The 16,072-nt window shown below is 43.2% G+C and overlaps 1 protein-coding gene across 2 annotated transcripts in view; it reads left to right on the top strand.

Moving 5' to 3' along the window:
• The window catches only part of eogt (EGF domain-specific O-linked N-acetylglucosamine (GlcNAc) transferase), a 58,755-nt gene that overhangs the window by 42,344 nt on the left and 339 nt on the right, over window positions 1–16,072 (top strand). The gene's annotated exons all lie outside the window — the stretch shown is intronic.

Here is a 16,072-nt window from a genome sequence, read left to right as displayed (position 1 = left end):
GACATCAGTGAGGAAGAGGGGGTGTACTTGGGAGCTGGTGAACTGGGCGGGCGCTGTTGCACGTGTTCTGAATGGGGAAGACGGGCTCGCATCGCATTTCTCATGTCCAATCGATCCCTGCTCGGGAGGAGCGACGGGAGCGCAACTATCACTCCTGCATCACTATACCATCACTCTCATCAGTATCTCTCCGGCGACTTTAACGCCTCTGTGTGACAGTGGCGGCACAGGGGAGGGGGGGTGAACTTGTGTGGAGTGCTCGCCAAAAACATCAGCCCGGTGTCTCTTTGGGGGAATTACGCACTTTTGGTGACTTTCTGCTCTGTGTGGCTTTGAGATGGGACGCGGCGAGATCATGACACATTGGAGCACATCGCTATTGCGCGAGCTCTGTTTTGTTACACGGCTCCGGAGGGCTCTGGCGTGGCAGTAGCCCTCCTCTTCACCCCTTGCTTCAGTGTGTTTGTGCGTGAGCTCCGGGAGCTGGACAGGAGGCTCGTAAAGGATTGCCCCGTTTAGTGGGAAACAAAATCAGTGGAGTTGAAGCAGAAAGTGGCAACGCGCGCTACTATCTCACCTGGATCCTTTACAATTCCCTGTGATCATGCCATCGAGTTTATAGGTTTGGGTAAGGTGTTTCTTTTTATTCCAATTCAATTAGTATAGATTCACATTTTAATTCCCTCTGTCTTTTCGTGGCGCACGGTCAATAGGCTAATGAAACGACGATGGGGTCAGAGGGGGTCTTTGGCTGTAGAGATGTGGAACATTTTCTCCATGGGCAGCAGGGAGAGAAGGAGTGGTGACTGGCTGACTGACTCACTAAATGACTGGCGAGCAACTTTGATGTTCTTGGCTCAGAGCGCAGCGAGCACATTTTTTTGTTTTTTTTTTTTTTTTGGTGAGGAACGATTTCTTAAAAGAACAGCAGGATTTCCAACCCAAACCTCCCTGATCTCCAAGTGACTCCGCAGCCTCTGGAGCGCGTGATTGCCATGCGTAAAACTGGAACACATGATGAGCCGATTCAAACGGGCAGTCAATTCCGCTGACCGCGTGTAAGCGCGTGCTGTCGGCGAGGGCGAGGGGAAGATTGAGGTGAGATTGATGCAGTGTGTACCACTGTGAGGTTAAATAAGCGATCGGTCGAAGCTCGGCGCTGCTTAGTGCCTATTGAGTGATCTGCGAGGCTGATCCGCTGACCGGGCTCTTTTCACGCGCCTTCTAATCGCTTTGCATGGATCGTGATCGGCTGGGTGTAGAGAGCAGAGCGCGCGGGGCTCAGACATATGGGAGAGAAATTATGTGCCGCCGGGCTCTCCGGGCAGATTGCGCACGGAGGCAGGGAGGTGTGTTGCAGAACCTAATGGTCACACTCTATTGGACGCGCACGCACACGCTTAGCACGCACACACACATCCCCCCTCCCTCTCACCTTCTCTCTCAAGCACACACACAAACTGAGAGGGGAAAATTACTTGGTGCATGTTAATGGGCGCAGTAATGAGACCCAACCCCTATCGTGTTGTAATTGTTAGTCATCCTTGTCTCAACCCCTCCCTCTCCCATCCCCTCCTTCCCTCCCTTCTCCCTTTGCTTATATCTCTCGCTGTCCCGCTGCTCAGCGCTGCAATTTGTACTGTATTGAAAGAGTGTAATTATTTCCCCATTGTTTTTAGCGCGCCGCACTGGCACTCCACAGAAAGTGGTGTCATTAGTGTGACAGGGCGGACAGGAGAGGAGAGAGGGAGAGCAGAGCCGGATGGAGAGGATCGGTCCAGGGATTTAATTCTCATTGACAGTCACATTAACACAGGAGCAGCACTCTTAATCCTGCGGAGATTACTCTCTCCAACCTGACCCACTGTCACCTAGCTACCCTGCACGCACACCCAAATGCATGCACACACACGCACGCGCACGCACACACACATACACACACACACACACACACACCTGTATGAGGAAGGCACATTGAGGTGCCGTTTTTTCTTTCTGCCTTGGGTGACTTCTCTGTTTTTGTCACCCTTTTTCACCCCCCAATTCCCCCACCCCCACACACACACACATTGCACTTTTCACATTTCCACACATACACACACACAAATTCACACACTTGGCAATTACTCCTCTCTCCAGGCTCACTCTCATCTGAACCCTTCCTCTTCACCCTCCTCCCCTTCCTCCTATAGTAGCTCCCAGCGGTGGGACAGCCGCTATCCTCAGAGGGCTGTTCGGCTCTACATGTCTCAACAGTTCCCTATCTACTTACCCCACAGAGGGCTGTTCAGGATGACTGGCTCGCTGGGAATGAGGGGGAATGGATTGTGTGCATTTGTGATTGTGCATGAGGACACAGCCAAGCTGAGAGGCGACGGACGGCGGTGAGGAGAAGGGAAAGGAAGGGAGGCGAGAGAAATGAGCTGGAGAGACAGAAAAAATATTTGTGAGAGATGAGGCGAGGGAAGGATAGTGTGTGTGTGTGTGTGTGTGTGTGTGTGTGTGTATGTGTGTGTGAGAGAGAGAGTGATAGAGGGAGAAATACTCGGCCTATATGTGAAATGACCTGTGTGTGTCTGTGTGTAAGTAACAGGAGGAACTCTGCACAATGGAATTTTGGGAATCTTTGTGCGCTTGGTCATGTGTGAGTGAGAGAAAACATTGTGAGATGATGAGGTTGTGTGTGTGTGTGTGTGTGTGTGTGTGTGTGTGTGTTTGTCTGGATGACATGCTAGATGAATAAACGGGGATCAGGCATGTAGGACTGGTGAGGTGACAGCAGTGCGACAGATTGGAGATCACCTCCACACACACTGGCATTAAAAGATTGACTGTGATGAATGGATACTTCCCGACTGGGAGGAGGAGGAGGAGAAAAGAGACGAGAAAAGAGGAGAGGCCTTCTTTTGTGTCATGGACAGAAAGATGGTGAAAAGGCCTCTCATTTGTAAATGACAGTGTCCTGGACAGCTTTTCATCCCAGGCAGTTTCTGGGTGTATGGAGTTTGAGAACATGAGTAGGCGTCATGCAGGAGCAGTGGACAATAACATCTTCACTCATCCTCGTGAAATCAAGTTCAGAAGTAAAAAAAATACACCCTGTCCCTTCTCAAACAGGAGATCCATAACGCTAATGGAGGAAAGAGGGATATGAGATCGATGAGCGTGAGCATGGCGTGTGTCTGTTTCTTGTCTCAACCACAAAACCGCAGTTGGACAGAGGTCATGACCAATGGTAAAATAAAAAGGGCAAAGTTCAGATGTTACTGACAGGCCAGAGTGGTAATATGTTAGACCGTATTAACTGTGTGTGTGCTGATCCACCAAGTTTAGGCCTCCATGAATGAAGGAAGTCACAGTTCACCTCTTTGTGTGGCAGAAACGGACACCTATAAACTCCCCTGCTGTGTGTATTACTCAGTAGTCTGAAGTGCTTTGTAATTCAGGACCAGATAGTTTCATCTATAATGTAATCCACATGTATTACTTAATGTTACATAATCTGTTGAAGCTCAAAATGGTTTTAACTTTGGTGTAATCTGCCTATTCATTTATTCAATACATTGCATTTATATCTTAATTTGAATAACATTCTCAGCATTAATTGAGCTCCCTCCACCTATGTACTAAAATTAGAGCTATACACATTAATGTTTGTTTACCACAGATCTTATTTTCTGCAATAACCCAGAATCCAATGGAAAAATCCAACAGACTTTTTGACAATAGAAGCAGGGCAATGCTCACCTCTGCTTTGGCCTAAAGAAAAAATGTTATCCCTGAAGCAATCTATTGACAGCCTGCAGTACAGAAATGCCAAACTAGGTTGGAGTTCATACAGAAAGAGTGACACCATTATAAAGTTTTTCCACCACAGAACACTGACACATTTAATTTCAACTGTGACATATGCTGCTTAGTATATGTCTTGTTCACATATTGAAATTGGCAGAGATATGTAGATCCTTAATGTTGATATTGGCTTCAAAAATTCAATATCAGCTGGGCTACATTAAAATCCCTTCATAATTCACATTTGCACCTTTTTTCAGTAGTTTTATAGCTTATGAACTAGTCCATATTTTTCTCTCTTTTTTTTTTTTTTTACCCATCTGAGGTTATACTTAAATTCTGTTTACCTGCCCTTTTGGTTGGTATAATGCCGGTTTCTTTCCATCAGTCTAAAGCCATTGACATAGAATCATCCTCATCTGTCTTTCATTATCACCTCCAACGCAGCACAGAATGAGGTCATACACTAAAAATTACTCTACAAGCACAGTGGAGTAAGTACATACAGATACCTGTATTACTAAAATGAACTAAAAACACAGTTGATCTAAAGAGTTCTCAAGTGTCCTGTAAGTATCGATGTGATTCTAACTTTAAGAGGAGGTACCAACTGGTCTGAACAGTGAGGCCTCATGTTGGAGGTCCTGTTGGAGGAGCTGTGTGTGTTCCTTGTTTTCCGTTCTCCCCTCTGTCAGTCAGTCAGTCAGTGACAGCAAGGCCTCCGTCTCCTGTGTGGCGCCATCACACAATCCAGGCTCCCTCTAATTCAGGTCCTGCTTTGACTGACAGCCCACACATCCACATGGCTGTCCCCCGTCCAGCCCAGAGAGGACAGTAAAGACAGCACAAATTCAAATTTACTGCTCTCATGGCTTAAAAAGTTGTTGGCAGATTGTTGAATTATTGTTGTGTATTTGTCAGGTGCTTTTAAAGAGTCAGTCATGTACCGCTAAAGGGTGCTTTTTTTTTTTTTAAACATCTGTTTGGATTTTCTGAGTAATTAATTTAGGTTTAATTTAAGTCATTTTCAATAGGGAGAGAGTTTTGAGGGCGTCGTAACCCTTTTGTGAAAACCAAAAATAACCCCACTTCACAGGCTTCAAGGTGATTTCTCCACAGCTCCAACTCACTTTGACCATGACAAATCTCCCAAAGTGATAGTAATGATTGTAATTGAACAGGCACAGTTCCTTCCCACTGTGCTCTATCTATCACCTTGGATGCAATCTGCTGCTTCTACAAGTACTTGTGTGTAAGTCTGTGTGTGTGTGTGTGTGTGTGTGTGTGTGTGTGTGTGTGTGTGTGTGTGTGTATGTATTCATATGTGTGTCTCTGCAAGAGACAGTGCGTCCCTGTTCACTCCCCTCTGGCAGCTGGCAGATGTGCCGGTAACCGTGAGCGACAGCGTTAGTGTGTTTGTGGGATTATGAAAAGCTCCCAGCATGCTCTGCAGTGTGGGTCCACCGTGAGGCCATAGCGAGGAAGCAGTGGGGTGGTGGCGGAGCCTGGGGCGGTCATCACAGCAGCCCTCAAACAACACTGTGCCTTGTGGTGTGGGGGGGTTCAACCCCGTGGGATGCACAGCATGAAATGGGGGAAGGATGGGGAAGAGATAGAAAACAACAGAGAGGGAGAGCCGCGGCCTAATGTGGGGGAGAGTTGGACTGATTGGATGTTTGAGAGAAAGGCTTCAACCAAGAGGTGTTAGGGTAGTCAGGACTGAGGGGGAATCTGCCAGAGGAGTGAGTGAGTGTGTGTAAATTTGTATGTCGTAGTAATGTGTTGGTTCACATAGTTTGTGTGTGTGTGTGTGTGTGTGTGTGTGTGTGCGCTGGAGGTGATGGCTTTGTGATGAAAACAGCAGACAGCCAGTGGTTGAGGGTCCCTCTTGGTGGCTGACTGATGTCAGTCACCAGCCGACAATAGCCTCCCTTGAGGATGGCTGCTCGAATGAGGATGAATCATTATTGTCAGTGTGTGTGTGTGTGTGTGTGTGTGTGTGTGTGTGCAGTACACATATCCACATGAAATAAGTTAGAATTGATGGTTTACTATTGAGCAATATATTTCACTTGGATTTGAATTCATGTAATTGAAGGTTAATTCCATGCCTACATGCACATATATTCTTGTATTAGATTATCACACTGTTATCCCTTTTCCACCAACATGGAATGGGTTCTGTTCTGGTTCCTGCACCTAATCCTGGATTCGGAGCATTTTGACCAAAAATAAATTGGTTCAGAACCCGAGAAGTTGGTTTCTTAGATGGAACAAAAGATAGCAGGGTTTTCTTGACCCAAAGAGCGAACCATGATGACATCAGTAGGTGTGTCATAATCTACAGGTTGGAAAAAGAGGATGTAAAGGTCAAGTGGGAAATTATTAGAAAATAGTGTGAAGTGGTCTTATTAATAATTGGTCCCTGCTTTTTTTTTTGGTAAAAACAAATAGCTGTGATAACAGAACAGAAGTTCTGTAATTAATATAATTACGCGCAAGCTGGTCATTAGCAGCAGCGGAGACTGATATAATCTAGATGTTGGTTTGTTTGCATTTATAACTTTCTGTGGGTATGTGCAGAGATAGCAAGAGAGAGGTTGTCAATGTAATCTGCTATTTTGCTATTGTTTACTTCTGTTGTGCATTGCGCAACACTCTGTTAATGACACATCCTTGATTGCAGTGGTCCCACTCAAAACTTTTGGAAATGTGGACTGATTGTCTAGATAGCACAAAGGTTTCAAGAATCATGAACCGAACAGGTTTGAGAACGAGAGCTAATTTTGTGGAAAAGAGGCATGTGGGAATGAAAATCTGTTCATGTAGGACTTAACAAAAACATTGGTCCCTACAAGAAAAATCCTTGCAGTTTGGGCTAAAGGTCCAGTGTGTAGGCTTTTGTGGCATCTAGCGGTGAAGTTGCGGAACTGAACCTTCTCTCATGTGCCAGACGTGTTGGAGAACTACAGTGGCTGACATGAAAATGCAAATAGCCTTAACTAGAGCCAGTCCTTGATTTACCCGTTCTGGGCTGCTGTAGAAATAACATGACAGACTCTGTGGAAGAGGCCTTGCTCCATATTTAGATATAAATGGCTCACTCTAAAGTACCAAAAACATCAATTTTTAGTTTCAGGTGATTATAACTAATGAAAATGTAGTTGTGAATATTATACACCATTTCAGCAAATAGATCCCCATAAATCCTGCACACTGGACCTTTAAGACTTGTTTTTGTAGGTGAGGCAGGAGATGGTTATGGCTATGATTAAGATAATTCTCGGAAAAGAATACAATATGTGCTTGTAACTGCAAAGTCCTCCCAAATGCTGAAAAACAAAAGGTTTGTGTGCGCAGTGAGAATATGCATCTACAAGCCTGGGAACATTTGTGTGAAAGTGTTTCCGTGTGCACTGTTCCCAATATTCGTGTATGATCCTTGTATGGAATTGCTTTGTGAGAGTGTGCGAGAGTGTGTGCCTGTTTGTGTATGTGATAGAAAGAGAGAGAAGGGTTAGAGGCCCTTCATGTCTCTGGGGAGCAGAGTGATATGGTGTCATGCTCCGGAGACCCACAGACAAATTAATTCACTTATTGACACTGCTGACACGTCTCAGTGACTTTGTAAAATGAACAATTGATCAGGCTTCCTCTCTCTCTCTCACCGCTCTCTGTCTTTGTCCCTCTCTTGCTCTACACTCTATTTTTCCTGACCTCTCTCTCTTTTCCTCTCTGCTTCTCTTCCTTTTCCCACTCTGACCACTCTGCAATGTCGTCATTTGCAGTTTTTTTCTGTTCCCTTCCCTTTGCTCCTTTTATCCTTTCTACTTGTATCAAGCTCTCCCTTTTCCTTTGGCTGGCCAATTGACAGGCGTGGCACGTATGGTAATTAATATAATTACGCGCAAGCTGGTCATTAGCAGCAGAGGGGACTGATATAATCAAGATGTCGGTTTGTCTGCATTTATGACTTTCTGTGGGGATGTGCAGAGATACCGAGAGAGAGAGAGAGAGTGTGTACGAGAGGGAGAGGTTTGCAAAAGCGGCTCCTTTATCTGTGCGTTCATTGATTTAAAGCTGTTGTGTGAGAGCGTCATGAGGCCGAGAGTTGAGCTTCAGTGAGTGTTTGTCCAGCGCTTTTTTCTCTTGGCCAGGGGAACAGCTACAACTACAGCGAGGCCGGGGCTCATAGAAAATCAAAGCAGGCTTCACATCAAGGTTGTTTATTTTCCATTAATCATAATTTGGGCACAAAGCACAATGAATGGACGCTGCTCTCGGGAGACTCACTGTCAGGGCCTCGGCCCGCTTTTGTTTGGCTCCGGGCCGCCATTCGATACTAGCAGCTACAGAGAAAGGGCCAGTCGGGTTTGGCAATACACAAACACACACTTTGTTCTTATCTGTTTCTTTTTCTTGTTCTTTTCGCAGACTGGAGCGAGGAGCATTGACTGGGTGTGTAGAAACTATGTTTTATTACGTCAAGTTGTGCTGTTTCCCTCCTTCAGTTTGCAATAAGAATGACAAAAGGGAGGATAAAGACAGAGAGGAAAGAAACACACTAAAAAGTTGGCTTCCCATTACCAGAAAATGGTCCTTCCTGTGACAAACACTCAAATAATTAGAATGCTAAATTTTGGATTATTGTTCTCATAACAACAATCCCAGTCCCAATAAAAAAAAATCTGGTATTGCTATTTTGCTACTGATAACACGTAGTAAAAGCCAGGATGCGAGAGCCAACTTTACATTTGCATTTGTGCATGATAGTGTAAATAAAATGTGGGCTGGTATGAAATTGTTGTAGTGGAAAACATTGCAGTAGACCTCGCAGGGAGGAAGGCAGATCAGTGGCAGAAACAGAGAGCTTACTGAGTGAGCAGGAGAGTACATAAAGATTGCGCTCTACCATTCTAAATCACAGTGTTTACTTTTTTTTTGCCACAAAAGCGAGCTGCAGCCAGCAAGGATAAAAGAGCAGTAACAACAGGAGAAAGGCATCAATATTGCAGATACCTAGTTTGTCTCAAGTGGAGAGGGGGGAAAAAAAACCTGCCAAAATGTGTGTGGGTGTGTATAGCCATCTAAAAGTGTCTCCTTTACTTTCCACCTTTCCATCCATCTTCCAGTGCTGAGGGACACTGACTTTTAATGGCCTTTTATTGCTTTATTAGAGTGCGTTGGATTTACAGCCCGGGCCTGGCCTCTGTCTGTCAGCGACTCTGAGGAGGGTTGCTCTGATCTATGCCAGCCCAACACTGGTTGTCTGGGTTTTAAACGACTAACTTGTAAAGAGGAAACCAGGGACCGGGCCGTGGCCGCAGACTTGTTGTGTTAGCACGGCTAATGTTTATTAGCCTGTTAGCGTCTGTGCTTTGTTTCCCCTCCATAAAACAGGTAACAGTCTACATCTGCCTCTTCCCCTCCTCGACTTTAGAGGGAGAGGTTGTTAAAAGACTTTAATGAGACTTGCTAGCAATGTGTGAATGTGACAGGTACACCCAGTAACACAGGAAACAAATGCTGTTCAATCTGTGCAAGAGGAGTGATCTGTATAGGTCTGTGTTAATGCGGAAATGTGTGCATCTGTGTCAGTTTTTAGACTGAAAAGAAGTGCATGTGTGAGCTGTATGTATGTGTTAATGAATGAGCTACCATTGTGTTTGGATGCCAGCTGGAGAGGTGGTTCCAGACTCCCCGAAGTGACTGGCCGCCTGCTTTGACACATGAAACACACATTGGGACTCTGATCACTTCAGACTTTTATCCATGAAAGAGGGGGAGGGGAAAAAGAGAGAAAGAGGAAGTGAGAGATGCTGCAAGATGAAAACAAGTTGGTAGAGAGAGAACAAGAGGGGGGGCAAAGAGCAACCTTGGAAAAAAAACCAACATTTTCTCAACACACACACACACATACACACACACACAAGCACACAGACATATTTCGTGGTCACCGGATCCTGACACGATGGCTTGTGCAACAAGGTGGGATTTGGACTTAAGTGCAGGCCGATCAATTGAGCTGTAATGGTACCTTAGTGCCAAGGCCATTCTCTGAACTCTCGCAGTCAATACCAGAGTCAGGTAATGGTCCTGAATTCAGACTTTCACTCGCAACTTTCTCTCCTCTCTGTCTCCCCACCTGCCCATTTCACCAAACAGAGGATCCTCCACTTAATAGCTTGTTGGTTTATTGGAGGAAACAATACGGCGGGGGGAGGTGTGGCTGTGTTGATGGATGGATGGCTGTAAACGGGTGCAGTGTTTTTATGTGTCCCTCAGATGACTTCTGTCCTTTTCCTATATCAATAACCTATGAGAATCATAAGTTATACATGATATAAATGTACAGTTGGTGTGGACCTTAAAGAAGAACACAATGTAATTTTGTTGTATCACATTTATTGGAACTTTAACACAGATATATCTGTATATATCTATACAAGATTATATCAAAATATTTGTTCCTGCTAGTTTAAAAATACATATCTAAGGCATGTATGTCCTTAAAGAAAACAAACTATCAAAAATGTAACCAAAACACTATGTGGACAATATTATAGTGTGTTAGCAACGTATCATCATACAATGGTTCGTATGATATCCTTCAAATTAGCGCCCCACAAATGACATTACATCGATTTTTTGTGGTTGGGGGTACACAACATGTTTTGGGTGGTGAGTCTTACTTTCTTACTTTCTAACTTTCTTCCTTTCTTTCTTTTATTTCTTGGAACCCTAATTTCCCTTTCTCGACATGACCATGTATGTTGATGCTCCAGCAGCATAAGCAGTCTCTCAGTCAGCTCTACCTGCGCGCAGAGACAAATCCTAGTGCAGTAAGGTGTGATAGGAGGCTCCTAGAGCTTCCACTATTTCTTCTATGCAAAGTTAAGTCTTTAAACCAATTTATTTAGCCAGTGTTAGTGTAGTTATTGTTCTAATCATTTAGAAATCAAAAAGTGTGAACAAAATCAAACTTTTCATTCTACACTTTTCTAAGGCTGCCTGCCATTTAGGCCCTGGATAATCAGACCCACTTTCCCCTACAATGTCCCTTTTGCCACTGTACAATTTTAACATATACAGTGTGTATCAGAGTAAATAATATACATTTCACAGCCTACATATAATTTGTAGAATAGTATTATTCCACACCAATGTAGAACTTTGGTTAGATGGGTTTGTGCCTGTTTGTCATGTGTTTGACTCATCGTATGTCCAATATTTCTGCTTTACTGCCTCTGTCTAATGCCACAGTCAGAGGAGCTCACATGCATGTTCGGACAGTTTCACACACACACACACACACACACACACACACACACACACACACACACACACACACACACACAGACACAGACGTGTTCAGTGATAATGTGAAGACAAAAATCGCAGGATATGATTAGAAATTACAGTTGGGGGGTATTGATTTTGTAGCCTATAGAAAACAGTGTGAGAGGAGAAAGCAAAAATTCTCATCTGCACACTGTTAGAGGGAGGAGAGGGGAGAATAAGACACAAACATGTACAGAGGCATAGATCCTGAGACACACAACAAGAGACATAAGGTGAAACAATCCAGAAAAATAGTGGGCCGTGAGGCTGAACATCAGGGTACAGAGAAATGGGGCTCCTGAATACTCAATGTCGTGTTAATTTAAGTTTGTGTGTGTGTCTGTGTGCTTTTGCATCGGGCCACACACCCGCTCTATCTGCCCAGCGACCCAGAGGAAATGGCGGGGAGCAGCATGCTGTAATGGTTTAGCGTCGGAGGCCGACAAATACGTAGAAGTAGAACATTACACACCCTAACTGAATGTTACTACTCTGCATATCTGCAAAAATCTGAAACGCTTCACATAAGATTCTATTTGGCTCTGGCCCGTTTCATTTTCAGTATCTTTGCGCCTTAGGGAGATGCACTTTGTTTTACACTGATATGCTTTTTGTCTGCTTGGTTTGTGTCTGGGCACAAAAAAATCAGCATACTGGTGTGATGCTTGTGTGGTCTCCAATCTCACTGCTTTTCTGTTTTCACACATGCACACTGGAGTTCAACCAAAGCCCATGTGACAAAAACCCCTCCTGACATTTTCTTCCTGTATCTTTTTTTATTTATCTTTATTTAAGTTTGTTTTTAATGCGAATAGTTTTAAATTCCAAACTGGTCATCAGGACAGAAAACTATTTTTGTCAGTGAACAAAAAAAGCCTCCAAAACATAATTTAGAGCATGATGGGACCTCAAATTATGTTCAAAACAGTAGACTAAGTGATCTTATCAGAGTTAGTTAGGGTATAGATGATTCACTTAATTTATGTTATGATGGTAGAGGAAAATTCAGGACACAAACCTGCCTTTAAATAATTCATTGCAAATCATTACTGTATTAAATTGCTGAAAATGAATAAATTCAATACATGGAGAATATTAGCCTAAATCAAAGGTAGACAGACACACTTCTGATATTTAATTAAAAGGCCACTATTGGTTAATTGAATCAGCCAGCCAATATATCAGTCTAACTGTAAAGTTCATCAACAAAAATGAGTGTGTGAGTGAGACAAAATAAAAAACCAAGGCTAAACTGTGTTAATAGTACATCCCAAACAGTACAGAAGTATTGGATGGACAAACAGGAAAGGATGTATTTCTTAGAGCTGAACCAGTAATGGAAATGAGTAAATGAAGTACAAGATGAAGGACAACAAGGTCATTAAAATTTAATCTTAATTTAATTCTCCTAATGTTAATGAATAAACCCACTTAGTCAGTCATTTTTCCTGCACATTTTGATTTTGTGAAATATGGTAAATAATGAGAAAGCTTGGGAGGTCACCAAAATGCGTTTTGGTGAGTACTGTACTGTGTAGGTATGCAAATAACCAGAGGCCCCACGATACAATAATATCACGATACATAACTCACAGTACAGTATCATGGGTTTAAACATGTTGGAAGGTGCTGAATATTGCAGTAACATATATTGCAATATATTTTGATTCATGATCTTTTCCAACTAATTATTTCACCAAAGGAAAATGTTGTCATTATTAGATAAAACAGATGTCAACATCCAACATCTGTTTTATCTAATAAGGTTAATAAAGGCTAATAAAGTTTTAAATCTGTTCTTCTCCTTTCAGTCATTTTATTGCAGATAAATTATTTATATATATATATATATATATATATATATATTAAATTACGATTCTTCTTGCTCTTCAACATTGACACTGACCAAAACCTGACCCACTTCTATGCTAGACAAAAGTTCAAAGATCACCATCCTAAAGATCATGAATAACATTAAGAAATATTGAACTCATTGGCGAGAAATCTTACTGTAGAATAACGTGCTGAATGGATCACTGTAATGTCCAACATTGTCATCCTGAGTGAGGCAAAACCAGTCTCAGCTGGGTGATGAGACTATTTTGTCAAACAATCTGAAACTGACTTTTTACAAACACATAAATCACTTCTGTTTTTTTCAGTGAAGTCTGATAAACGGCACTTTGGGAAATGCAAGTAGTCCAATTAGAGAGATAACATATCGATTTAAGAAAGACAAACCAGATAGAGATATTCAGAAAAGCACAAACACTGCTACATACTGAACAGGTGACAGCAGAGGTTATCAAGTAATGGTGCGGCTTTTATTCTTTGCAGGTGCTCACGTCTAATGAACAGAAACTTCCTGTACTGTCCTGACAAATGATATAATCTGTGTGACTGACAAACAGTGGAGTGTCAGTAACATCCCCGTCTCACTGTTTTATTTTTTATGCATGGCATACATGTTTCCTGATGTGACAGAGAAGGTCACTGAAATTTTATGTACACGTGTCATTTGTGAATTGTATGTTTGTGATCATGCGCGTGCGTGCTTGGAGATTGCTGGTAGATGATGCTGTTTGGATGCAGGGCACACAGATATATTTGTTGGTCGAGGTGGGATTGTCTTATTGCATGTCAATGAGCCCCCGTGTCACTCCTGTGTGATTACTGCAAGAAATGACACAAATCAGCCCTTCAGCCCACAGAGACACACAGAGGGAGAAGAAGTGGGGAGGGTGATATAGGAAGAGGGATAATTTTAGAAAGAGCGAGACTTGATGTTCTCGGATAATCTTGAGCATGTCTGTGCTCTGTTTGTTAATGTTTGTGTGTACGTGTGTGTGTGTGTGTGTGTGTGTGTGTGTGTGTGTGTGTGTGTGTGTGTGTGTGTGTGTGTGAGAGTGTGCGTGTCTTTACTGCTGGCAAAGCCAAAGACTCCTCACAGCTATGATGACCAGCTGAGCCCCACACACACACACCTCTTCTTCCTTTAACATAATACCCCCAGGGACACTTGAGACTTTTTAGGTAGCACAAATGTTCTGTATGAAAATGTGTGAGCTTATGCCTTCATGCACATCAGCACAGAATCAACCTGTTTATCGCTATGGCCACAGTCTGTGTGCATGTGAGCCAGTAAAGGTGACAACATCGCTGTGACTGATAAGACGTTTTGTCCCTGAAGACCTGACAAGACCGAGTTGCATCTGGAGACCACACATACACACACACGGACACGTACACACACATACACATGCACTATTGTGCTCTTTTAATGAGTGTATCAGAGAACAAAGCTGATAAAAATGCGTGCCATGGCCCAGCCTTTAAAAAGAGAATAAGAAATGGGCTACAGTGCTGCCATGCAGCATGCCTAATCACACTGCACACACAGCACATGCACCTTGCATACTTTTACATACTGTATCCAAATGAAACACACAAACACAAAACTGCATTGAAACAGTTATGCACCCTACACACAAACAAACAAACAAACACACAAATGCAAATTTGAAATGTACAAATATATAAATATTGTACATGTCAGTGAGGATGGAGGACGTCACTCCACTATACGGGATGGCCTTGACATCTGCATTTGCATTCCACTTCCTCTGCAGGAGTACATACACAAGATACACTCAGAATACACAATCAAACACTCTTTTGCAGTGTATGTCTCTCTCTCTCTCTCTCTCTCTCTCTCTCTCTCTCTCTGTGTGTGTGTGTGTGTGTGTGTGCCTTTAAAACATCAGATTATATATTTTCCAGGCTATGATCAAACTGTTATTTTTACCTTTTCCCAGTGCTCCTAAAATTCTTGCTGTTCTTCCTGTCGTTCCTTTCATCCACTCTCCATTTTCTACCCTTTCATTATCTCACCTTCTTTTTATCATTCGTCACAATCTCTTTCTCTCTGACCTGTATCATTTTATAATGCACTTTTAAGAGGTTATTATCTTTGTTAATAGGCGCAGCCAGTATCCATCAAGTCTAAATTTGATTGCCCTGCAAGTGCATCACTTCTATAGAAAAATGTACTCTTGAGGTATCTCTTCTCGATCTCTGACTTGATGGTTCAAGCTGCTGTTGGTTTGTTCCCCACCAGGGGGCAGTGGCACTACACTGATGGGCTCAGAGGAAGTATCAGGCTTGGACGGAGCTGACACATTCCCAGGAAGTTTCCGAGCATAGCAGCGGACTGAGCTGCATATCAATGAGTCATGATGAATAATGAAGGTTCGAAGAGGAGAACATTTTGCTATTAATGTGAATCTGTTGTCTTTCATTTAGATTGTGGAGTTAGTCCCTTTGTAAAGAGAGGTGTGTTGACACACTCCTACGGTGACGTGGTAATTTACTCTGTATGTGTGTTTGTGTGTGTGTGTGTGTGTGTGTGTGTGTGAGAGAGAGAGAGAGAGAGAGAGTGTGTAGAGGTGCACACGCATCAGAAGCTGTCACTCAGCTGTAATTAGGGAGAGTCTCTCCTGCTGTCCTCCAACACTGTTTGAATTTACCTTGCAAACACTGTGCAAATGTACTGCGTGTGTGCGTGTGTGTCTGTGTGTGTGTATAGACGTCAACTTGTGTTTGTGGCTTGTTTGATCATTTGATTTGCTACCGGTGAATGTTTTAGCTGTGAGATTATTCTGCAGGTTTTTCTTACAGCCATTTTTGAAATCAATTTAAATTTTATCGTGTTGTGTGCTCTTGTTTCAGCGTGTCCATTGTTTTGTGTATGTACATGACAGAGTATAAGGATGTGTGTGTGTGTGTGTGTGTGTGTGTGTGTGAGTGAGAGACGGGGTGGGGTGGGGTGGGGGCTGTGTGTGATTTAGAGTGGGGATCACATTCAGCCTGGGGGTAGGTGAACCTATTGTAAACAATGGATCTAACAGAATCTAGGCCTTCACATCTCTACCCCTGTGTC

This window comes from Plectropomus leopardus, chromosome 2 (assembly GCF_026936395.1).
Source record: "Plectropomus leopardus strain MGB_pleo_1.0 chromosome 2, ASM2693639v1, whole genome shotgun sequence".
NCBI lineage: Eukaryota > Metazoa > Chordata > Actinopteri > Perciformes > Serranidae > Plectropomus > Plectropomus leopardus.
The sequence above is the reverse complement of the archived record's forward strand: the minus strand, read 5'-3'. Positions and strand labels throughout refer to the sequence as shown.